The sequence below is a fragment of the Leucopleurus acutus genome, assembly GCF_964270905.1.
Source record: "Leucopleurus acutus genome assembly, chromosome: 17".
Lineage (NCBI taxonomy): Eukaryota > Metazoa > Chordata > Mammalia > Artiodactyla > Delphinidae > Leucopleurus > Leucopleurus acutus.
Genome location: NC_139159.1, coordinates 4,007,283 through 4,033,626, shown reverse-complemented (window position 1 = coordinate 4,033,626; position 26,344 = coordinate 4,007,283). Strand labels below are relative to the sequence as shown.

At 42.3% G+C, this 26,344-nt stretch overlaps 1 pseudogene across 1 annotated transcript in view; it reads right to left on the bottom strand.

Moving 5' to 3' along the window:
- The window catches only part of LOC309974397 (lipoxygenase homology domain-containing protein 1-like), an 89,848-nt pseudogene that overhangs the window by 45,429 nt on the left and 18,075 nt on the right, over nt 1–26,344 (bottom strand). Inside the window, exon 5 of the transcript in view lies at nt 17,987–18,150. The product of the transcript in view is annotated as a lipoxygenase homology domain-containing protein 1-like (transcript). The remainder of the gene's footprint in view (nt 1–17,986; nt 18,151–26,344) is intronic.

Genomic DNA, 26,344 nt, shown 5'->3' with positions numbered 1-26,344 from the left:
CTGTCAGTGAACTCAGTCTCTGAGTCTGGCTAAAGGAGAATGAAAAACATTTCACGGGAACCACGTAGGTATTTGTTTGATGTCTCCTGTTAGTAGACTCGGGGCGCTGCTAGAGACAATTTAGGAGTAACTGGAGTTCAGTGCCTAAGGCTTCGCTTTCATGCTTGAAACGTGACTCATTTTCCTGGCCCGCAAGCCATCAAGTTGGACTGGGTTTCCCCTTAACACCCCCTCACCATTACCCACAAAATGATTCTCACAGAAAACAAGAGCTAAAACTAAATTTTGACTGTGGCACAGAAGTGTTGACACCAATGAAATCTGGTGGCCAGATGGATTAGTAAGAATGAGTTACCACAGGCATTTAAGAAACTGAAATAACTATAGCTTGACTCTTTGGAGGATTATCGAGAATATCATCCCTACATCCCTTACTTTCTAATTCAATAGAAAAATGCTAGATGGATGGATAGATAGATAGGTAGATATAAAAAAGAGAGGGAGGGAGGAAGAGAGAGAGAATTGGACTCATGTAAAAGAGTCTACAATCTACGTTTATGCTTGAGACAAAAATTAACACGTATTTATGAGACAAAGGAAAACACACGGAAGTGAAGACCTAATAACCTTATAGATGTTTCTAAGGTTGATTATTGAGAAGCCAGTCCCGAGGATGAGACTTTTTTTGTTTGCTTGTTTGTTTTCTTTCTTTCTTTCTTTCTTTCTTTTTGGCTGCGTTGGGTCTTCATTGCTGTGCGTGGGCTTCCCCTAGTTGTGGCGAGCGGGGGCTACTCTTCATTGCAGTGTGCAGGCTTCTCATTGCGGTGGCTTCTCTTGTTGCGGAGCTCGGGCGCTAGGCAAGTGGGCTTCAGTAGTTGCGGCACATGGGCTCAGTAGTTATGGCACACGGGCTCAGTAGTTGTGGCACACGGGCTTAGTTGCTCCGAGGCCTGTGGGATCTTCCCAGACCAGGGCTCTAATCCGTGTCACCTGCATTGGCAGGCGGATTCTTAACCACTGCGCCACTAGGGAAGTCCTGATGAGACGTTTTGAACATTAATCTGTGTATTATCATATGATTGGAGCCAATATGTGCACTTTATAAGGGAACAAAAATCTTATAAATGCCCATATTTCTTGTGGTGTTGATGACTTCTGTAAGTTCCTCTCTTGGTCTCACTATCACACAGCTGTGCCACTCTGTAATTTACAGACCAGTTTTAGAGAACAGGATACAGACTGTTCCTAAAACTGACTCCACAAGTACTTTTTTCTATAAAATGCTTTGATTCGATTATGACTGAGCTCTGTCCCCAACCTCACTGGGTACCAGGAAGAGAGGAAGCACGTTGTCAGTGGGCAACCCATTTGGACTTATCTGTACAATCCTGGATTCCATGAAAACCATCAAGATCAAGCCCTAAACTGGAATCAGTTAAAACCTGGAAACTTTAGGGTTCCCTACCACAACCTTTTGAATCTGTGGATTCCACCCATAAGGAAATCTAAATTTTGAAATATGTGTTTAAACTCACTAGCAGTCTCAGGTTTACCCACTTCACAGATATTTGAGGGCCTGTGTGTGGCAGGAGGTGATGCTGCGGGAAGGGCTGTGGAGAAACACAAAATGTTGACTTAAGTGCATCTAGGGTTCAAGGAATGTCATGTTTTATTATTAAAATTGCAAATAGCGCTGATGAGAATATGCTGAAGGTGGGTTTGGGGGTGATCCTGGCAGGGGGCCCTATAATAAGGACAAGTCTGGCTTAGGTGGAAGCAGCAACAATTACAAGGAAAGCTGCACAATGCATGTCACACACAGCAAAATGGATGGACCCTCACACGACGTGCTTGTCAAAATGAGGGGCTTCTCCTGCTCTAAGCCTGGACTTACTTTGGCTCTTTCAAAATAAGCAAGGAGGAGGGCATCTCATGGTAGCAAGGGACCTAGAGACCATTCTGCAGGGTTTATTCTGCTATCTCTTCACTCTCTACACAAAACTACTTTTCACAGCATTCAAAGATGACCACTGTATGTCCCCTTAAATTCACATGTTGAAAACCTACCCCTCCAGTGTGATGGCACTGTGGGGACAGTGGGAAGTCATAAGGTCATGAGGGTGGAGGCCTCAGGAGTGGGATTAGTGCCCTTATAGGAGAGTCCCCAGAGAGTTCTCTTGTCCTCTTTGGGCCACGTGAAGATACAGTGGGAAGCTGGAAGCCAGCAACCTGGAAGAGGGCTCTCTCCAGAGCCCGGCCATGCTGGCACCCTTGTCTCAGGCTTCCAGGCTTCAGAACCATGAGAAGTTAATTTCTGTGGTTTATAAGCCACCCAGTCTGCGGAGCTTTGCTATAACAGCCCAAACGGACAAAGAGAACCACCCTGGATTTGGCTCTCCACATGTGTTTTGCATCCTTTTTTCCAATGCATTTGCACAGATTTGAACCTCTTATCATTGAGAGTGGCAGAAATAAAGATTTGGCCAGATAACAGGTCCTGCTTTAAAGCTGGGGAGGGGGTCGGTGCCACCTTCCACGCCCTTCTCTGTGGTGACACGCAGTGTGAATCTTCTATGTCATGTTGGGCAGGCCCTTCTTTCCTCTCCAGAAGCAACATAAAACAGTAACCAGGACAGCGTTTGAACAGGGATTCTCCACAGGAACTGTGCAAGCATTACACGTGTCATGTGTTGCAATAATGTGAAGTTTATCTCTCTGAGAAAGGAACACAGGGATCTTGGTGGGACTTACTTGGGAACAATAGTTAACAGTCAACATATTTCCAACTGTTTTCCAATAGAAGGGAAAAAATAATTCAATATATGGTTAGTTTTAAGAGGCTCCATGCCTTTGAAGGGGATTTGAATATTCTCCGGGAACAACACTTGGACAATCAGATGTAATAATAATAATAATAAATAATGGCCAAAGGCAAAAGATAGAATCGCAGAGCTTTTAAAAATGTATTTAAAAAGTGATCAGCGACTAGCTGTAAGGGAACAATTGCCCCCAAACAGGACTAAGTATTTCAAATGTTCAGAAAACACCAAAAATCTTTATGCTGAGATCTAAATAATCACCTTAGTTTCCATCTCCTCTCACTGATTGCTTTATGGGAAGCAGAGCTCTCCAGCACGCAAGTGATTTTAAAATATTGCTTAGTATTTTTTATCCCAAGATAATTACCAGTTCATGCTGATGCCAAATATAAATTATGTTTATTTCTCTCCAAAAACCATGGCAGGGATTTTCATGGCATTCACTAGAGCATGTGATCAGACGCGTGCATTATTTTGAAAGGTTACTCATATATGAGCTCCAAACTCGCATGTACACTTTGTTGAGGATGGTGACAGCGTTCGCTGGTCTGAGCTTACATCAGTTTATTTCACTTTCAGATGAGCTCTTACATCGAACAGTACTGACTTATTAAAATGCTAGCGTTTGCCAACTAGAACACTGTCAAGCGTGTTTCAGCACCCCCGTTCACGCTGCCATTCAGGGGAAAATGCTCTCACTCTCACGCTGCATCACAAGTGACGGTCTTAATCCCACCTGAAGTAATAGAGCTGAAGTTGCTACTTAATTTCCAGCATCCCCCTAACGATGGCAAGTGTCCCTGCAAATGTCAGGCGTGCAGTTCTCGGTATCAAAGTAGATTTTGCAGTTTGCTCTAGGAGACAGTGCTGTTGTTTTCTCCCTTAGCAAAGTCACCAAACAAAATAGATTTTTATTTCTTTTGCAGTACAATGGCTGTAAAAGAAACAGTCATCTTTATATACAGCCTGTCTTCCTGGCCTAAGGTTGAAATAAATACAGAGAATATGTCTGAATTTAAGGCTTTTCTGAACAACACAGTCACCAACTACTTACATACTGCATGAATCTGTCTTTCACATCTTTCAAATGCCAGCTGCAGACTGCATCTCTTCCCCTGAGTCCCCGTTGCTAATACTATCTGAGCAGGCTATTTTGATGTCCTGTGAGAATTAGGCTTCTTTTGGAAGCAGAAACATAACTCCCACTGGTCCTGATGCAAGTTCTGCATATTGCAGAATGAAGACAGACAAGGTATGAGAAAAATGAGCTGCTTACTTACGACCGCATAAGGTGTTAACCAGCCGTCCGTACTTCTAAACTTTAGAACTATCTCCAAGTTAATAAGAGCACATTCGATCTTGTATAGACCCACATTCTTTCCTGGGAAAGGCAGTGAAGGAAGCAAATGTCATTGCCCAGAGTTGAGAAATAAACACAGGAAGATGTGGGTAATGTCTTAAGTAACAAAGGTTGAAGGGCAGAGCGAAATCACTTGGATAAATTAAAAGCTATTCAAATATTTGCTAGAACTCAAGCTTTTAGCTTCCTGGAGAGCTCATATTCTTCATTAGCATTATAAAATGAGATTTATTCATTATTTATGCAATGGGACGGATCATATTGGCACAGAAAGAACTTGAAGCTTTGCTGGACTCTGTGAAGTTGATCTAGGTTGAATGGAGCGTGGCCATCAAGGGTCTCCTGGTAACACAACGACCAACTTTTCAGAGAGCTCAACACATGTATGTCAACAACTGTGCACCAGACCCTTGTAAGAGTTTTAAGAAAGAAATGGTCAAAGAATGAATACAAATGAAAACTAAAGAATAGGAAAGAGAGCCTTGCTCACATCTCCTCGATTCATTAAGAAGATTTATGGAAGCTGCAGGCATGATCTATAGTGACCAATCAGGTGTCTTAATCCGTGATATAATCAAGTGATCTCTGAAGATCAGGACTGTGACCCTCCCACAAGTTACGAACCTCAGTATTAAATCAAAGCCATCCAAAGCTTAGGCTGATGGCAAGTCTGTGCAGGATGTGAGGGGATGCAGACATGTCCACCTTCACACTACTGACAGCCGAGGGACGCTGGACAAGACCTAGAAGCAAGGCCATCTCTGACCATTCACACCAGGCATCCTAAGACCACCTTGTGGACAGCTGTGCGGGGAGGGCAGCCTAGTTAATGGGATGGCGTAAACCTCCATGCACTTACTGAGGGATCGCCAAGTGGCAAACATTTCACTACTCCTGATTCTGGGACAAGAGAGAGCTTTATTGTACCTCAGTGAACTCTGCATCCCATAACCTCCTCTTCATTTGGCTGATGAGGAAGTTTCATGGCTATGATGGTTATAACTTTTTAATTGAGGTATAACTGACATATAACATTATATGAGTTTCAGGTGTACAACATAATGATTTGATATTTGTATATACTGCACAATGATCAACACAATAAGTCTAGTTATTTGTCACCATACATAATTACAGATTTTTTCTTGTGTTGGAAAATTTTAAGATTTATTCCCTTAACAACTTTGAAATATACAATACAGTATTATTAAGTATAGTCTCCCTGCTGTACATCACATCCCCATGATTTAAAACATATCCAATACGTCATAATTTATACCCGTGCAGTCAAAGGAGTGAATGGATTAGTGATATGATGGCCTAGGTTGTGGCACATTTTAGAGAGGGAAGTCTCTAACCAGTAACTACTATGATTACTTCCGAATAAAAAGAGGAAAATATTATTCCCAGTTTAGAAGAGTTTTTTCTTTGAAGGATGAGGGATACCCCCTGCCCTGTTCTTTGAAATCTGTTAGAGTACCTCAGTCTCTAAACGTATGGACAACGTGATATAATGAAAGGCTGATATAGTTTGCATACCTAGACTCACAAAAGTCTGTGCCCATTGCTCTTTTCAAGTGACCTGTTATTTTGTAGCCTGCATCCTAGCAGGTGGAGGACATTTAATTAAATGTCGTATGTAGAATACTCCACACAAACCTGGCCCTTTGCAGGTGGTCCATAAATATTAATTTTGATACTTTATCAGGCAAACAAGAATGAGACATCTCTGCCATTGAGAACCTGCTTGTGTGGATTAGTTTTCTCTCAAAAGCCTAATTTTGTGGCAAATCAGACTTTAAAGACAAAGGTAACAAATTGATGTGTCCCAGTTTATTTTGGGTTCCACACAGCATTCGGTAACCTTAACAACAGTGTTGTCTGAGAACGAGAACTACTATCCATCTCCCCTTGAGATACTAAATGGTCTTCCTCATCCATTACTGGCAACAATTTTTTTAAAACAAGGAATATTTTTAGTAGAAATACAGGAAAGGAAATGGAGGGGGAATACATGAGCGCTTCCTTAAGTATCTATGATGGCTAGTATTCCAACTACACCTTCAAAACTATTACCAAATGAAGTGTAAGCCTGATTACATAAGTTATGAGCTCTTAGAGCACATATATTCACATACAGCAAGGTGTAGAACATTAGGAATTTTGTTCAGGAAACAAACATAGGGGTTAAAAAATGAGAACTGCGTTTGAAATTTTAAGCCTAAAAGCCAGAGCCGCACTGCTCGCCAAAGAGCAGTTATACTTCTTGGCTGGTACGTAACCAAGGAGATCTTGTAAAGAGAGATGGTTTTTAGTATTTCTTAATCAGCCAAACCTAAGGTAAATGTCTATGATTTTACATTGAGAAGATGTCCATCTTTAAGCTCCCCAATTGATGCTATGTTAAGAAAAAAGAAACAAAACAAAGACAGTACATTCACTACCTTCTTCAATTTCTGTAGTAGATACAACCATTCTATACTAGAGCAGGGTGGTCTCCACTCAAAAGAATTAGTGGTTGCCTTTTAGCACTTAGTATATATCCTGGAGGCTGCCGGGAAACACGAGGTACCACAGGATCCATCATTCACAGTTTCAGGTACCCTATGTAATGGCTGGATTCTCTAACAGCCTAGAAATCATTGACCATGCTCATTTGCCTTCTGTGGCACCTACAGACATGGAAAAAAATCTAGGAAAATGAAAAACATTTCCACTACACGAGCATGCACCTGGTGTCATTGCCAGAGAGGTCATAACTAATGTACTGACACAACACTGAGGGTCTGACCGGGTTGACTGTATTTTCCAGTTGTATAAACTCAGCGGTTTTTTAAAACAAGTTCAATTAACTTGACACAGCTTCACAGGGTATAACATACAATAGGTAAAGCCACTCAGCATAAGATGACTCAAGTCATGGGTGTGAAAGAGGTCACTGGGGTTTTTTTTCTTGGTTTTCCTTTTTTCTTTGGACTTCATTTTTTCAGAGCAGTTTGAGGTTCACAGAAAATTGAGGGGGTGTACAGAGATTTTCCATATACCTGCTGCACCCACAGATGCAGAGCTTCCCCCATGATCGATACCTGCCACCAGATGGTACATTTATTGCAAATGGTGAACCTACATTGGCTCATCACAGTCACCCGAAGTCCACCATTTACATTACGGCTCACTCTTCACGCTGCATATGCTGTGGGTGTGGACAAATGTATAACATGCATCCACCATCATGGTATCACACAGAGGATTTTCACTGCCCTAAAATCCTTTGCCTATACAACCCTCCTCACCACCCAACCTCTGGCAACCACTGATTTTTTTTTTATTGTCTCCATAGTTTTGCCTTTTCTAGAATGTCATATAGGTGGAATGAAACAGAATCTGTAGGCTTTTCATATTTGCTTCCTTCACTCAGGGATATGCATTTCAGACTCCTCCATGTCTTTTCATGGCTTGATAGCTCATTTCTTTTTAGTGCTGAATGATATTCCATTGTCTAGATGGACTGCCGTTTATTTATTCATTCACCTACTGAAGGGCATTTAGGTTGCTTCCAAGTTCTGGAAATTATGAATAGAGTTGCTATAAACATTTTTGTGCAAGTTTTTGTATAAATATAAGTTTTCAACCCCTTTGGGTAAGTACCAAATAGTGAAAATTCTGGGGTGTGTGGTAAGAATACGTTTCGTTTTGTAAGAAACTGCCGGACCGTCTTCTAAAGTGGCTGCACCATTTCGTCTTCTCACCAGCAGTGAATAATGCCTGTTGCTCCACATCTTCACCAGCATTTGGTGTTGTCAGTGTTTCAAATTTGTCAAATTTGGGCCATTTTAGGGGCTTCCCTGGTGGCGCAGTGGTTGAGAGCCCGCCTGCCGATGCAGGGGACGCGGGTTCGTGCCCCGGTCTGGGAAGATCCCACATGCCGCGGAGCGGCTGGGCCCGTGGGCCATGGCCGCTGAGCCTGCGTGTCCGGAGCCTGTGCTCCGCAATGGGAGAGGCCACAGCAGTGAGAGGCCGTGTACAGCAAAAAAAAAAAAAAAATTTGGGCCATTTTAATAGGTGTGTAGTGGGATTTCATTATTTTAATTTGCATTTCTTTGATGACACATGATGTGGAGCATCTTTTCATATGCTTTTTTGTCATCTGTATGTCTTCTTTGGTGAAGTATCTGTGAAGGCCTTCTGCCTATTTCTAACCAGGTTGTTTGTTTTCCTATTTTTGAGTTTTAAGAGTTCTTTACATATTTTGAAGAAGAGTCCTCTATCAGATATGTTTCCTTTTGAAATATTTCCTCCCGGTCTTTGTCTTGTCTTCTCATTCTCTTGACAGTTTTCCACAGAGCACATGTTTTAAATTTTAATGAAGTCTAGCTGACCAATTATTTCTCTCACAGATTATGCCTCTGGTGTTGCATCTAAACAATCGTCACCATACCCAAGGTCATCTAGGTTTTCTCCTGTGTCGTCCTCTAGGAGCTGTGTGTTCCTGTGTTTTACATTTGGAGCTCTGGTCGTTCTGGAGTTCGTTTTCGGGGAGGGTGTGAGGCGTGTGTCTGGATTCAATGTTCTGCACGTTGGATGCCAGCTGTTCCAGCACCATTGATTTAAAGTCTCTCTTTGCTCCACTGCATTTCCTTTGTCCAGGATCAGTTGACTGTACATTGTGCTGTTTCTAGGCTTTCTATTCTGTTCCATTTGTCTATTTGTCTACTCTTCCACCATAGACATACCACACTGTCTTAATTACCATAGCTTTACAGTAAGTCTTGAAATCTGGTAGTGTTAGTTCTACAACTTCGTTCTTCTTCTTCGATATTGTGTTGGCTATTCTGGGTTTTTTCCCCTCCCTATAAACTTTAGAATCAGTTTGTCAATACCTACAAAATAACTTTCTGGGATTTTTATTGGGATTGCACTGAACCTGCAGATCGAGCTGGGAAGAACTGACATCTTGAAATTATTGAGTCTTTCTGTCCATGAACATGGAACATCTCTCCATTTATTAAGTTCTTTGATTTCATTCATCATTTTTGTAGTTTTCCTCATATAGTTCTTATACCTATTTTGTTAAATTTATATTTAAGTATTTCATTTGGGGGGTGCTAGTATAAATGGTATTGTGTCAATTGACTTTGTATATTAAACTTGTTTCCTGTAACTTTGCTTTATCACCCATACATTAGTTCCAGGAGGTCTTTTTTTTTTTTTGCTGATTATTACAAATTTTCTATATAAGCGATCATGTCATCTGTGAACAAAGACAGTTTTATTTCACCCTTTCCAATCAATATATCTTTTTTTCTTCTTGTTCTTGTTTTAATGCATTAGCTAGGACTTCTAGTATGATTTTGTAAAGCAGTGATGATAGGGGACATCCTTGTCTTGTACCTGATCTTAGTGGGAAAGTTTCAAGTTTCTCATCATTAAGTATGATGTCAGCTGTAGTTTTTGTAGCTATTCTTTATCAAGTTGAGGAGGTTCCCCTCTATTCCTAGTTTACTGAGAATTTTTATCATGAATACATGTTACATTCTGTGTGATGCTCTTTCTGGATCTGTTGCTATGGTCAAGTGATTTTTCCTTTTTAGTTTGTTGATGTGATGGGTCACATTCATTGGTTTTTGAATGTTGAACCAGCCTTGCATACCTGGGATAAATCTCACTTGGTTGTGGTGAATAATGATTTTATAGATTGTTAAATTCAATTTGCTAATATTTTGTTGAGGATTTTTTCATCTTTGTTCATCAGAGGTATTGATCTATAGTTTTCTTTTCTTGTGAAGTCCTTGTCTGGTTTTAGTATTAGGGTAATGCTAGGAAATATTCCCTCTACTTCTATTCTTGAAAGAGATTGTGGAGAACTGGTATAATTTTTTCCTTAAATGTTTGATAGAATTCATCAGTGAACCTATCTGCACCTGGTGCTTTCTGTTTTGAAAAGGTATTAATTATTGATTAAATTTCTATAATAGATATAAGCAATTCAGATTGTCTATTTCTTTTTTGTGTTTGTGAGTTTTGGCAAATTGTGTCTTTCATTGAATTGGCCCATTTCATCTAGGTCCATCATTTAAAAAAAACTTTTGGGGCTTCCCTGGTGGCGCAGTGGTTGAGAGTCCGCCTGCCGATGCAGGGGACAAGGGTTCGTGCCCCGGTCTGGGAAGATCCCACATGCCGCGGAGCGGCTGGGCCCGTGGGCCATGGCCGCTGAGCCTGCGCGTCCGGAGCCTGTGCTCCGCAACGGGAGAGGCTGCGACAGTGAGAGGCCCGCGTACCGCAAAAAAAAAAAGGATAGATACCTAATCGATAAGTGGTAGTCAGTTTCATACATGTTAATGGTTAAGAACTATGTAAGGACTACGATAGATGTTGCACTTTACCTTGAAAAAACATGAAATTTACTCGGGGAAGGTGTGTGGAAAGAAATGCAGCTTTTGAGTTATAGTCAAGCGGTGGAAGGAGTGTTATCAGAAATTGGAAGGAAATTTTTAACACCAGATATGGACAGATGTGACAGACAGTGAACTGAGATAGAGGTAGATGCCTGGGATGCGGGGGTGTGTGTGTGTGTGTGTGTGTAGTTTCTATACTCCTTTGTGACCTGGTTCAGTTGGGTGGAGTTTTCTGTGTTTCTTGTGGATATCTTACGCATAATTAGCACATGTGAAACTCTAGCTATGCTCAAATTGTTCCTTAATATATCAATCATGTTGGAACAAATTCACATTTTCAAAACAAGTGTTACAGCCTAACTAATTACACTTTATTTCCATCTTAACATTTGTCATTACATCTACTTCTTATCCTAATTTCTAGTCTCCATGCTTCTAACGAGGTGCCCTCCCCGTTTAGGAAACCTATTCTTCCAGCCATGCTTTCGGTGGCAGTTAAATCAGTGGGTCGCTCTGTCCTTCAAGGGGTCTATAGCTCTAAGACTTGCAGCAGCTCTCTTCAGCAATTCGACATAAAAAAATGTCTCTCCCCTGACACCTTGTCCTCCCACTGAAAAGCGGACAACCTCCTTTTTCTGTCAAAGTCCTACTCTGTACCCTGTCATGCCTCCGCCTAATCTCCTGATTCTCTTCAACTAATAAGCGTAAGGGGAAAGGCTCCACATCTATAGCCACCATATCTCTTCACACCATGACAGACTCTTTACTTTCCCTATCAGCTCTCTCGGTAATAGCCTCCTTGCTGGCAAATTCATCCTTTTTCTTTCCATTTTCATGCCCCATTCCTGTAAAGCACCTGGTTGCTGGTCACTGTTTTATTTTCCTGGGGCTGCCATAGCAAAGCACCACAGGCTGGGTGGCTAAAACAATAGAAATGTGTTCTCTCACCGTCGTGGAGGCTGGAAGTCTGAATCCAGTTGTCGGCAAGGCCGTGCTCCGTCTTGAGACTCTGGACGGAGTCCTTCCTGCCTCTTTCTAGCTGCTGGTCGTGGCCATCACCCTTGGCTCACGGCAGCCTTCTTCCAATCTCTGTCTCTGTCCTCACAGGCGTCTCCCTATGTGTCACTCTTCTCTCTTATTAGGACACCAGTTGTATTGGATCAAGGGCCTGCCTTATTTCCAGTATGACCTCTTGTTAATTTACATCTTAATCACATCTGCAAAGACCCTATTTCCAAATAAGGTCACATTCACAGATACCAAGTGTTAAGATGTCAACATCTTTTGGGGGGATACGCCCATAACAGTCACCTCTTCTTTCTTGAAACTCTCTTGTTCATTTGCTTTCCAAATGCAATAAAAATATTTTTAAATTTCTGAATGTTTACTCTGTGCCCCCGTCTGTGCTAAACATTTTACGTCGGTTTTATATATTCTGCACAATCCTCACAACTCTTAGATAGGTGCAATTATTTTTGCCCATTTTACAGAGGATAAAATTTTAAATAGCTGCTCACAAATACACAGCCGGTCAAGTGGCTCAAATGTGAATCTAGGAGATCTGATCCTGACACCCACACCTATCACAATCCTTTGACCAGCAACCCAGGATCACAACTACTGGGAAAATTAGTACTTCACTGCTGATCTTAGAAAACATGGCTGAAATAGAATGATGGGAGAAAATCCCAAACCGCAAAGATTTAGGAGAGAATGGGAAGAGAAAGAGACAAAGCCAGAAGGGTAGATTAGTATTTCAAAAGGTTTTGCAAAGAAGGGGAGGAGAACGGTCGGTCGTTTCAGAGCAGAACAAGGGTCATTTTGAGAACAGGGGAGCATAGCATGTCGATAGAATGAAAGCAGAGGTTAACTAGAAGCATCCTGAAAAGGCAAGAAGAATAAGGTCGGCTGATGGAACACCATCCTGAAAGGCAGACGAGGGTGTGATGAAGACCAGACATCGAGGTGCTGGTCATTGAAAAGGCACCATTTCACCAGGTCACCGGGGAGGGGTTAGAGAAAGACGTTTTTTTCTCTCGTGCCTCAGCTTTACCAAACATCTAACATCTATCTCAGAGCAGACTTCATTAAACACCCTTTTTCTCTTCTCCCCACAAAGGTTTTTGGCCTAATTAAGGAGAGGGTCGAGCCATTCTTTTTTGGCATTCCTCCAATAAATAAAACCTGATTACTATCTGCGGCCCATAATCTTTTGGTTTAATATGTAGCCATTAAATGAGAAAATGTATTCCCTCTGAAAAGTGGTTACGTTCTTTTCGTAATTTATTCTGTGTTGGGATTTCGGTTTCTGAAGTTTTTTCTGCATTTAAGCAGAGCAACTCTACCAGCTTTTCTCGGTAACAGTTCACATGTGAAAATTTGGTGGTCGAGATGTAGATGTCATTCAAAAATACTTCAACTTCTGTGACTGAGGGAAAAACTCAAGGTAAATTGTCCCTAGGAGCTGACATCCACAGGAGAGTCAGTCGTGTCAGTGGGGCATTGCTTAGTGCTGCAATTCCTACGTGCCCGATGCAGTCAGTGCGAAATGTCACCAAATTCCAAGTTTCAGGTCCACCAAAAGATAAATAAACAAACACATAAATAAATAGCAGAAGAAGACGACGAAGACGGAGGACGGAGGGGAAGAGGAGAGAACAGAAAAGAGAAATATACAGAAGAAAGCCACACAGAGCTTTGCCAAAATCAGAATGACATGCTGGCCCCCATTTAGCTAATGGCTAAGAATCTGTAGATCCTCATAGACATCTAACCTGTAGACAACGAAGAGGCCCAAGAGAAATGTTCCTGCTCTTAACGTGCACACTCACTGCCCTTCTCCAGGCCACCAGCCTAGTCTGGGCTCCCTCTGTGCTTCCTCCTGCCTGTAGCCTCCACTCGTGTTTCTGCACAGACCCCCATCCCAGCAATAGCCACCCACCAGCCATCTGCCAAGCTGCCTTCCTGCCCTCATTCGTCTGAAAAATTATCTTAAATCCCACCCCATCAGGAAGACTACCCCAGTCTGTGGGCAGGATTTTAAGAACCAGCCTCAGGAATATAAAGACAAGAATGTCTTATGCTTTATATAAAGTGCTTCAATTGTGAGCTCTTTCAATCTGTACAGTAGCATTAAAAGGTATTATTGTACCCATTTTACAAGGGAGGAAATTAAAGCTTAGAAACATTAAGTGGTTTGTCCACATTTCCTAGACAGTAAAGGTCACAGCTGGAACTCAAATAGAGGTCTTCTAATTCCTGCTGGTATAAATTGTTCTTAAAAGGGCAAAAATGTATGATGCACTCTATTCTAGGAACATAAGCGATATTCAAATGATTGTGCAAGTGCCCTGTGAGCGCTTAATAAATATTAAACCTGTTCATGTACAAAACGAATTGCCTTCTTCAGTAGTAAACGAGAAGCAGGAAACTGCCTTCTAGGAGTGAAGGGCTTAGCCACTAACTTTGCCCAAGCAACGGAGAGAGAGTACTATTTAGTGTTTCAATTTGCAAAAATGCAATGAAAAGCTCAGCTGAATCTCTGGGCAGGTTTATAAGCAAATCATAACCATATAAGATGCATGGGATCCTTTATGATGCCCTCAACGTGAGAAGGGTCACAAGGGAAATTTAACAATGAGCGCCCCAAGGGCAATGAGCAAATGTCCAACGGACTCCAGCCGAGTCACTGTCATTAACGCCCCTGCTTGCGACGTGAACATTCAGGGCTGCCTCGTCTATGTCAGTCAACGGGTAAGATCCAGGAGTTAGCAGCTGAGCGAGGCCCAGGCCCTACGGTCTAGGAGCTCTTCTCTGCCTGCTCTCTTTGAACTTTCTGCTCTAATGCTCTGATTTTGCTCTGATTTTGTCTTGGTCATTTTTCTAAAGATGTCTCATTTTTTTCCAGCCTGTCTCTCAGTGACATTTCAGGTGCTCCTCTAGGGTTGACTCTGTAGTCTACGGAGGGTAGCTGTCAAAACTGCTGCAAAGCTTGACATTATTTTGGAAGCCTTTTTTTGAAGGAAGAATCTTTCTCCACTCTCTATACCATCCTACAATCAAGGCTCCCTTCAAGATCTATGATTGGATCAGGAGAACATTACAGTTGCCCCACTGCCACATACAACATGAACCAGTTATACAAAAGGGAAATTTTCACTGTTCTGACAGTAATGAGATAGTCAGTGTTTCAACACTACTTGGCTGGTAGCTCTTAAATTTCATGGATTTGGTCACATGACATATTATAGGCGCAAAGTCACATTTACATCGGGTCGGTTCTTATTCGTCTGCAGCGAATTACAGAAATCACAGCCGTAAATAGAAGATTTCATAGAGGAACATAAGTTTAATAGGACAAAATATGATAAAGGGGAGAGCATGACTTCTGGAATGACATATTGAGTCCCTCTATGTATCCACTCCTCCAAAAATGCGATAGCAAAAATGATTGAAATCAAAATTTCAAGAACTCTGGAAATCAACCAAAGGCTCGCAATGATCTGAGGAGTACTTATTCAATGAAAACGCTAAACCTTGGTAAGAACAGAAGGGTTTGTGCACTGTAACTTGATCTGCTTCCATTCTTCTCTCACCAGTTCCACAATATCCTTAAAATTCAGCCACCTTGCAACCCCAGTAGCTGTGAAAACCAACAGGAAGCCTGTGTACTTCCAGACACAACACAGACTACTGAAAACCAAAAATAAGGGGAGAACACCGGAAGCAGTAAGAGAAAACAACTCATCACATACAAGGGATCCTCAATAAAATTAACAGCTGACTTAGAAAACATCAGAGAGCAGTAGGATGACATCTTCAAACGGACAAAAGAAAAACTGTCAACCAGGAATTCTACAAGCTAATTAAGACATTCCGAGAATTCATCACTAGCCTTACAATAGAAACTAAAGGGAATCCTTTAGGTTGAATTGAAAGGACACCAGAAGTAATTCAAACCCATACCATTGAGAAAGTTAAAAGACAACTCACAAAATGGGAAAAAACATTTATAAGTCACATATGTGATAAGAGACTCATATCCAGAATATATAAAGAGCTCAAATTCTTTAGTAAAAAGATAAATAATCCAATTAAAAATGAGCAAAGAATTTGAATAGACATTTCTCCAGTGAAGATATACAAATGTCCAACCAGCGCATGAAAAGATGCTCAGCATTACTAGTCATTAGGGAAACGCATCTCAAAACCACAATGAGACACCATGTCACAACTACCAGGACGACTAGGATCAAAGAACAGACAATCATACATTTCCGTGAGAAGGCAGAGAAATAACAGTCCGCAGACGTTGCTGGTGAGAATGTAAAAATGTTTCAGCCACTTCGGAAAACAATTTGGCAGCTCCTCAAAATGTTAAACACAGAGTTACTACGTGATACAGTAATGCTACTGCTAGGTGTCTACCCAAGAGAAACGATGACACACACAAGCATGGATGTTCATAGCAGCATTATACCTAATGATTATGTCTATTCATAGCTGGAAAATAGAAACAACCCAAATGCCTATCAATTGATAAACGGCTGAATAAAATGTGGTCTATCCAAACAATTAAATATTAACCATAAAATATGAACTACTCATACTTGTTACAACAGGGATTAACCTTAAAGCATTATGCTAAATTTTAGAAAGCTATACACAAAAGACTCCATGTTGTATGATTCCATTTATGTGAACTATCTAGAACAGGCCAATCTGTGGAGATAGAAAGAAATTACTGATTTCCAAAGGCTGGAGAATAGGGGGTTGGAGAGTTACTGCTACTGCATATGGATTTTGGAGGGAGGGTTATGAAAATGTTCTCAAATTAGAGCGTGGTGATGGTTGTACAACTTTGAGAATATATTAAACACCAAAAATTGTACACTTTAAACAAGTGAATGTTATGGTACGTGAACTCGTCTTCACAAAGCTATTTTAACAAAATGGTAAGAAGTGAAGATAACTTACATAGATCCACAGTCACATACGGTAGCTTGCAACAAGGTGCTGAGAAATTCTAATTAAAAGGTTCACAGACTTAGGAAATGAACTTATGGTTATAGGGAGGAAGGGTAGGGGAGGGAGGGATAGTTAGGGAGTTTGGGATTGACGTGTACACACGGCTATATTTAAAATGGATAACCAACAAGGACATACTGTATAGCACAGAGAACTCTGCTCAATATTATGTAACAACCTAAATGGGAAAAGAATTTGAAAAAGAATAGATACATGTATATGTATAACTGAATCACTTTTCTGTACAACTGAAACTAACACAACATTGTAAATCAACTATAATCCAATATAAAATAAAAAGTTAAAAAGATTTTTTTAATATATCATCAGTTTTACTGCAGGGCAAAAAAAAAAAAGAAAGATACTAAACACTACATATGGCAGAAATAAACACCATGATTTGGGGTGTGTAGTAATGATTTAATAACAATTAAGATTTGCCAATTACTATGTCTTGCTGGGCACTGTGCTATAAATTAGACACTTTTACAAAGTCCTTTGTCAGAATGGATCAAGAGAATCCCATTTCTCAGAAAGTGTCATAAGGAAAGAAGACAGCTTTGGTAAGAAAAAAGAAGAAACTAAGGTAAAAAATGTCTTTGTTACAGCATTATTTATAATAGCTAAAACCTAGAAGCCATTTAAATATCCAACAATAGTGAAATGCTCATCTACCTTTGGTAATGCAGTGGTAAATTTCATATACATAATATTTAATCAATAAAAATTATAACTGGGAAGACTAGCTCCTTGTTTAAATAAAGGGCTACAAATTTGCTTATGTGCTACAATATTAATAGGAAACATGTATTGAGCATTTCAGATACTGCTCTAAACACTTTCCATGGATTAATTCATTTAATCCTCATGGTAACCCTTCGAGGTAAGTGATATTCAGGCACATAGCAGTTAAGTAACTTGCAGAGGTCAGCACGCTAGTAAGAGGTAGGGTCAGCATTTGAATCTTGGCCATCTGACCCCTCAGACCGTGTTTTAGCCTGGACCACCTTTGGTGGAGGCTGAACCACCTTTCCAGCATAGCATCGTACTCCATGGATGCAGACAAGGACCAAAACAGATACTCCAAATGGAAACATCTGACTTGATGGCAAGATTAGGAGTAAATGTTTTCACTCTAATTCTTTAACCTTCTAAAGTTCACATACTTTTTGGCTTTATACAAATAGAAAGCGAGGGAGAAACAAAAGTCTTATATTCCCATCATTATTCTTGTTTCCCAGCTCCCTCAGGATAAAAGATTTCATGTTTACTGAGAAAATGTAATGCAAACGCAATACCAAAGCAAACAAACAAAACTTTTCTCTATTCCCTCTTGAGAATGTGTATTGTAATACGTCTTAGTAAGAAAGTTATATCAATTTTACCTTGAATATATCTGCATGGTTGGGGTTAAACAGCTGGTGTTTCCCAGATCCCAAAATAATAGGACCTGAACATCTCGTTTCTCCATAGACATAAAGGGATACTGTTGCCGCGGTGCCGGCATTCTCAAGATCCCCAGTGACAACAGTCACCTTCCAATCTCCTTCTGCAAAGGAGAAAGGAAATCAATATGAAATTGTGGAGGAAAACCACACTGATATTAGGAAATGAGGAATTCTGCGTAATCTTAGTTATGAAATGAATAATTTGTGAACTTAAGAAGTATGAAAATCATTGCTAATCATGGACTCCCTTTTGGAAGGTAGCATGTAGAAAAGTTTTGGCAATCTTATAGCATTTTAATTACGAAGCAAATAAGCAGTGGGCTTTTCACGACAACAGATACTTGGGGGAATTTAGCACTAGGTGTTTGGCTGGCGGATTTAGGAGTCTATTTAGGCATCACTGGCAGATGTGTGGGTGGGAATGGGTGACAGACATGCTGACAGCCTAACATGAAGGCATTATCTGCACTAGGAGTCACCCTTTCAAGCCGGGGCTGGTGACACACTTTAGAGATCCGAGCAAAATCATGGAGACGATGCAGAAGACCGAAAAACAAAGCAAAAAGAGCTAAAAATTTTTTCAAGGAAAAATACTGGAGTCCCCTAAGGGTTGGAATGTTGTATGTAGGACCCAGCAAAGGAAGTTGGGTTTGGGAGACGGAGGATGAAGAAAAGAGGGATTTGAAATAAAGAAAGACAACATATCATGTAAGCAGAATGGATGGCTGAGCTCCCTGCCCTGGTGGTGCTGGGAACACAGGAAGGCTGAGCGAGGAGAGAATGACGGAAAACATCTTTTCAAAAGATCTGCAGCTTGTTCTACGATTGTTTAGCTGGAAAGACGAACTGAGATGGTATTTATTTGATCATTTGGTGCACTTTGGAAAACTATACCATCAACCCCGCAGCAGTAAACCCTCTGACGCTGAGGTGCACCAGGCAGTCAGGCGTAACAGAGGACGAGGTCCTGTCGGCTGGAAATCTATGCAGGGCACACAGTCCACTCATCATGGGTCATCCCTGGATTGCAGGGACAATTTAAAGACGTCTTTATAGTTATTTCCAAAGGCTCCATGAACACACACCACCCTGTGAGCATTTTTTACATTTTCAAAATGTGATTAAGACCCACCACCAACCCGGACACCTGAGTTCTCAGCAACGTCTCCAAGACGTTATCTTCCTTTCAATACATAATGCTATTCTCCCCTCCCCAATGTGTCCACAAAGATCATTCATATATCTGATTGCTTTAACACAACTTGTGTGAAGTAAATTTTGCGTAACGTTAGAGTTGATAATGAAGGCGGAGCTTAAGGCTTGGTGCCAAGATGGCCCAGGAGTACAGACCTGAGAAAGGACCCCTCCGCCCCTTCTACCCTGTGGCAAGTATGCTTTGAGGAACTGTTATTCACATAGGAAAATAGGAAACATGCAAATTTCAAACTATAATTCCACTGAGAATCCTATCACGATATCGATTCTTACAGAAAGCTTTCCACCTGGGCTTTGATGAATAATTCAAGAAGTTAAAGAATCTCTTTCCTTTTTCTAGATCTTTCCCATCTCATCCTCATCTCCTTCCCTGCCACCTGAGCCTGCCCTGGGACCTGGCATCATGCTTTCATGGGGAGAAGGTCAGGAATGAGTTTGCACATCAGCTTGGATGTCTTGTTTACTAAAACAGAGGCAAACAACATTGATCCATGGATTTATATAATACTCTTGTGTTCTTCCCTTCTGGAATTAGCATGTCACCAGGACATGAGCTTTAAAGGTGGAGTTACTAATGAAATATCTAACGTGATGATTTTTGTTGATTTTCAAGTTTTCCTGGGCATAATTTTCTTTTCTACCACTGGATGAAAGTAAGTATTTTCCAATATTTCTACAGTATACTTTTAAAATATGATCGCTTAACTTCTCTAAGAATGTCTCAGTATCTAAAATACAGAATAGGAACATTTGTAGAAAATAACATAGAGGAACACTCTGAGTCTATATTTAAAAGTTCTACTGTCCCGAGAAACAGCTGATTTTTATCAGAGTTAGAAATATGTTCATAATTTTTGTATTGCTTATAATATGTGTCACAGTTACAAGTTTTTTTCTGTAATTTGTGAAACTTTTTCACCAAAAAAATCAAAAGAACATGAGTTCAGATATTCTGTCTATACAAGTTTTTCTTTCTTTTTTCTTTCCTTGTAGCTGCTATCTATTCAACCAAGGAATCATACCCAAAAATACGGTCATCTGTTAACCCCTTTAGAAATCATTTCTATTAACTCAAAACTCCCAAAGGAAGAAACAGAATTTCATGTAATTGAAGTATTTCTTATGTTTACCAGTGTTTTGAAAGGCTTAAAAAATGCCATTGTTGATAATCTACCTCAGACGGTCCCATTTTATTCTCTTTTTGTTGGCTTTTGACCTTAAATTGGGGAAGACACTAAGTCCTGCTACAGAAAAAAGAAAAAATTTCTTGGAGACTTCGTCCTAGTAGGCTTATTTTTCTTTTGTGTCAACAATATTTTTAAAGAAGTCTAGATATACTTTATGATCTCTAAATAGCCCGTAGTAAGTTTGGATTTCTTGTCAATAAGGAAGTAAGGTTTAACAGGAACTTCCACTTTAACAATGAAAAGTATAGGCTCTGTCGTTTGACATTCCTATGCACCTAAGGGCAATAAGTATATACACAATTGAACTAGAAAATCCTGAACTTCAGGATACAAAGCTATGCCAACAATGGGAATTCCATAATACTTGCTAACCAGCTGGTTTACAGATATTAAGTGTCCATATTACGTACAAGCCTTGTGATGGACATTCAAGAGGCTCTAAGGGACCACGTGAGCCAAATCAGGAAATCGGACTCAACAGAGTTTATAGATCTCACCTAATACCAAGCTTACCGGTGATTCACTAGCAAACCACAAGCTAAGCGTTCTTCCTTTGGAAAGATCATAGACCAGGGTTGGCAAATTATGGCTCACTGGCCAAATCCAACCTGCCGCCTGTTTTTGTAATTAAAGTGTCACTGGAACCAGCACCCTCGTTTGTTTATGGATTGTCCGTGGGAGCTCTTGTGCTACATGGCAGGGTTGAGTAGCTGCCACAGAGACCACACGGCTTGCAAAGCCTAAGATGCATCTTAATCAGCTCTTTATCATAAAAGTTCGCTAATGCCTGCCCTGGATGACCAATACAACTCAAAAAGGTCCTCTCCAGCCTGCAGCGGAACACGTGCTGGTTCAGATTGAACATGTGGGATATAAACAAGGCAATGCAGAGCCATCACGCCCCATCGATTTCCCAGCTCACGTAACAGTTTCCAAGCATGCCCCAATCCACAAACACCAGGTTTATTTCCAACAGGCAGCCTGGACAAACCAGGCGTATCCTGCTGTGTCATGCTGCATGATTTAGAGAACTCCTCGCTGATAACTCCCAACCCACTTGCTCTTCTGCAATGTGACCACCCTACTGCTCTGTGAAGAGGTGGAGTCTATTTCCCTCCCCGTGAGTCTGGGCTGCCCTTGGCCAATACAACACAGCAAAAGTGACATTCTGGGACTTGCGAGTCTAAGTCAGCCTGGGTCTGTCAGAACACTCTCTCGTGGCCCCCGGAGGCACACAGCGAGGCTTCAGGCAGGTAGGTAACTCCAGGTGAGCACCCGCGGCGGCAGAACCATTGGGCTGAAATCACAGGAGATTCACCTAGGCAAACCCACTTAGCTGAGACACAATCTACTGAAAGATAACATAAATCACTGTTTCGAGCCACTAAGTTTTGGGGTGGTTTCTTGTGCAGAAACAACTGGAGCAGCTGTTCAGACCAGTTCACAGGCAGGAGCTCTCAATTATCTTTTTACCTACAGACACCGTTTGTGTTTTTTCCAGGAGGGCTGACTGTTAGCATGTATGCAAGGACTTTGACTGAGGCATCCCTTTCATTTCCCAGGTAAAGGGGGAAAAACAAAACAGATTGCGGGCCTGCTGGTAACTTTTTCCTCTCCAAGTTTTCTTACTAATTGGAGGTGTATCTTCAGGAAGGCATGAGCGAGTTACTTTGGTGAACAAAGTCCCTGTAGCTGGTGGAGTTCAAAGCCCTTTCTTAGATCTGAGCACTTCATCTTTACCTTATTCTGTGCATTGTGTTACAGGGGTGCATGGACTTGACTTGGTGGCTCAGAAAACTGTCCCTGTGGTTGAATACAGACACTTCTGTGTCCAGAAGCGGTTTCAGTTACTTGGCGACTCTCCACTGAGTGAATACTCAAAGAAACGTGGGGAGGATGCATGGAAATTAAGCTCTTACCATGCACTTGCTTGTTCACATACTGAGGGAAAGTCTTCAAGCTGCCTGCGGTTACACAAAGCACAGTGAACACTGTGGGACTGGCACACTCTGCTTGATGACACACACACAGCAGCGCATGCCCCTGACACGCACCCAAGCATCACAGGGAGATGCAGTGAAGGTAACAAAACCCAGTGTGCCTGTGCAGATGCACCTCCGCGGGCCTGGTTACGGGAAGGGAAGGTGGGGCCAGCCTATGAAGACAGGTACCACGCCGCCGCAGAGACGCTTGCGCAGCGCCTGCTAGGTGGAGGGGAGCCTCGGCGCAGGGGAGATGGAAGAGAAAGAGAACTGCAGGCCCGGAAGTTAAACAGATCCGCCTCCACCCCGAAGCCCCAGGGGAGGGTCCCCCAGACGCCACGTGGTGAATCCGAGAATCCCTTCCACCCACCGTCCCTTGGCTCCTTGAGAGGGGCCTTTCCCCATCTTTACTTCCACGGCGGGATTTTAACCTTACTTACAGATCGGCAAGCCTGTGAAATGCTTAACTCAACTCTGCTGGTGATACTGACACCCGCCGAGCCACAGCACCCCCGAAAGCAGCCTCCTACCCCTGAGGCCCCCTCACAGGACAGCTTTGCTTTGCTCCACCCTCCAGCCATCCAGAGGGCCCCTTCCCACCTCCAGGCTCAACCAGGATGTCCCTCACCTACCTCTTCTGCTCCCCCCCCCCACCCCCCTGAACACCTTTGACCCCGGGCTCAGCTCAAGGTCACCCCCTCTAAGGAGCGTTTCCAGACGCCCTTCCCACTCACGAGAATGAAGCCTGTCCCTGCTCTCCTGGACCCGGGCACACTTCAGCCCTTAGACAAGTAAATTAACGCCACCTCTCCATGCCTCCCACCCCCTGAAGGGCACGTTTCTATCTTAAATGTCCCTGTGTCCCCAACGCCTAGCACAACACCAGCACACGGGAGCCTCTCAGACAAAGAATGAGTGAAAGATGCATACAACGTTTGGGGATCTGTTAAGAAGGATTTTGAAAAGTAAAGACCTCATGGGTGAGGAAGGGCATTCAAGGTATTATTAGGGATGTTTCAGCACAATATAAAAATATTTCTCAATTAACAAAGAACAAGTCTTTCTGATGATATGTCATTAGTGTTATTTTTTGTACAAAGGACAAGGACATTGTTATTTACCTCATAATTGGTCTTGTTATTAGCACAAAGATAATAGAAACAATATTGACCTCGTATGACCCAAATTTTGAAGGGTAAGTAAATACATTTCAATAAGATTGGCAAAGACATTGTAAATAAGACAAATTATTACTTTATTCTAATTTTGATCATTTTATCTCCAAACAATTCTATGTATATAAACTCACAAGTCCTTCAAAATACAACCTCATAAGAGGATCATGAGATTTTTTTGAAATTTTTAAGTACTTTACAAATATTTTTATTCTTCCAAGAGACAAATATTATTAATCCTATTATACACGTAAAGCAATAGAGAAATTACATGCTGACTACCACACGAGTTGGGAAACATTTGATTCTGAATTAGAAACAGTTATGCTTCCTAGAATAAAACGCTTTCAAACAGTGCTTAATATTCTCCACTTTAAGTCCGGAAAACAACCATAGAACACTATCAGCAATGAATCTATTATATATTTCATACTGATGTTGGATTAGGGGGAATCTCTTGTCGTCTCTCAGGTTCTGTTCAGTGTGTATTGCTGTGGTGAAGGACACCCCAGTTCTAAGTGGGGTAGCAGTGCCAGAGACCGTGGACAGCGGTGCAGCCTGCTCCCCTCTCCAGCCCAGATGCTGGTCCAGTGGGGCTGCTGTCAGATGCTCAAGACCCATGACACATCTCATCACCAGGGAAAGGAGATTAAAAATGAGCATCTACTGCGCACATGAGACGCACCAGGGTCTGTGTAAGCGCTTTACAGATATAATTTTACCTAATCTTCACAGCAGCCTGATCGTTTCTATTATTGTCTTCGTTTTAAAAGAAGGAACTGAGACACGGGGAAATACAGTGATTTACCCAAGCCATGCAGGGAGTAAGTGGTACCATCAAGATTTAGAATCCACGCTATTAACCAAGATGCTCAGTAGCCTCTCTGCACGCTGGAACCCATTACATGTCACTATTCAGGTAGAATGACTGTTCTCTAGGGCAGTTTACCATGAATCCCCTGCCCCTCTGGGGGGTATATTCAGCTCCACTTCAAACCTTGACCCTTGGCAGGGAGGACGGCATCACAGTTAAACGGCAAGTTCCTGTCAGGTGCCCAGGTTCCCTGTGACCAGCCTCAGCCTGGATTCCAGCTTCTCATCAGAGGCGTCCTATCACAAAATCCCCCTCCGACTCACACTCGCTGCTAATTCTCCCCGTGCCGCTCCACCTCTGCTCACCACCACCTCACTCTGGCTGACCTAGAGGCCTCCCTGTGGGTATCTGCTAACAGTTCTCAAGTACTTTGTGTTCTGATCGCCGAGCAGTTTACTAGGTCCCAACCTACCTTCAGAAGCACATCGCTGTACACCAGTCACTAGAACAGCAACCCATGACCTTCATTTTACGTAGAAGTCAAGTCTTGACTGAGGTATGCACGTCTCCGCGAGCTACCCTCTACCAGTTCTGCTGCTGTGGTCATCGACTGCCGTGCAGCAAACCACCCTAAGCTTGATGCCGTAAGACAGCAACGACTGCTGCTCTTGCCAATGTGCCTGCAGTTTGGGGCAGGCTCGGCAGCGAAGGCTCTTCCCTGCTCCACACGGTGTCAGCTGGGGTGGCTCCATTGCGGGCGGGGGGGATCTGCTTCCAGGATGGCTCTTACACGACTGGAAGCTCCGCCAGGGCTCAGGGCAACAGCCTCTGTGTCTCCACAAGCAGACCTCTCCACGTGGTCTAGGCCTCCCCGTAGCATGGGGGCTGGGTTCCTAACATCCCCAGAGAGAGAGGCAGGGCCAGGCAGAAGCGACATCGCCTTTCAGGACCTGCGGTGCACAGCAGAAATGTCACATAGCGTAACTTCTGCCCCACACGCTTAGCTGAGGGAGTCTTAAAAGTTTGCCCAGGTGACTCCACCTTCTGATGAGGAATTGGCAAGGTTCTGGAAGAGTGTATGGGACAGGAAATGTTATAACTGCAAACATTTGTAGCAGATGCAGTCTGCCCCCTTCCGACACCCCTCAGCCCCCTTTTCCAACAGAATCACGATTCTCTAGTTCAGTGGATCCCAACAGGGGGCTGATTTTGCTTCCAGGGGACATGTGGTGATGCCTGGAGACATTTTTTATGGTCACAACTGGGGTTGAACGTTATTAGCATGGAGTGGGTAGAGGCCAGGGATGCTGCTAAACATCCTGTGATGTATTTGACAGTCTCCACAGCAAAGAATTATCCAGCCCCAAATGTCAGCAGTCTCAACGCTGAGAAACCTTGCCTCAGATTAAGTAAGAACCACTTGATTAATTTATTTCACCCCAAACTGTACTCTGCTATCTGTGAATTATCTCTAAACACAAACTGGTTCAAAGTAGGCTCTTTGTGGCAATGTGTCTACATAGCTGTTGGATATTCTGAAGATGCTGAGGTCACAGTATTTCTGTGCTAATGTCAAATCCACTCCATTCAATTACTGTGTTGAATTATGGGTTTTTTGTCTCAGTCAGGGAAAGGCATGGACCAATATTCTAGAATCAACGGCACACGAATGACTAGCCAAACACTGGCTATTTAATGGCAGGAGAAAATGAGGCGAAAGCCAAGCAGGGGGCTGGGAAGCCCTGTGTCCTCTTCCTGGCTGCTCACTTAGCTCTTCCTTAGACCCACGCCGAAGGTTCCGGGCACCGAACAGCAAGTCCCAGCAAACATCTGGCCTCTGCTGCGGAGAGCGCACTAGGCTCACCTTCCTCCTCGGGTTCCACACCTCTTCACACACGGCCCCTCCTGCCCATTAGTCCCTG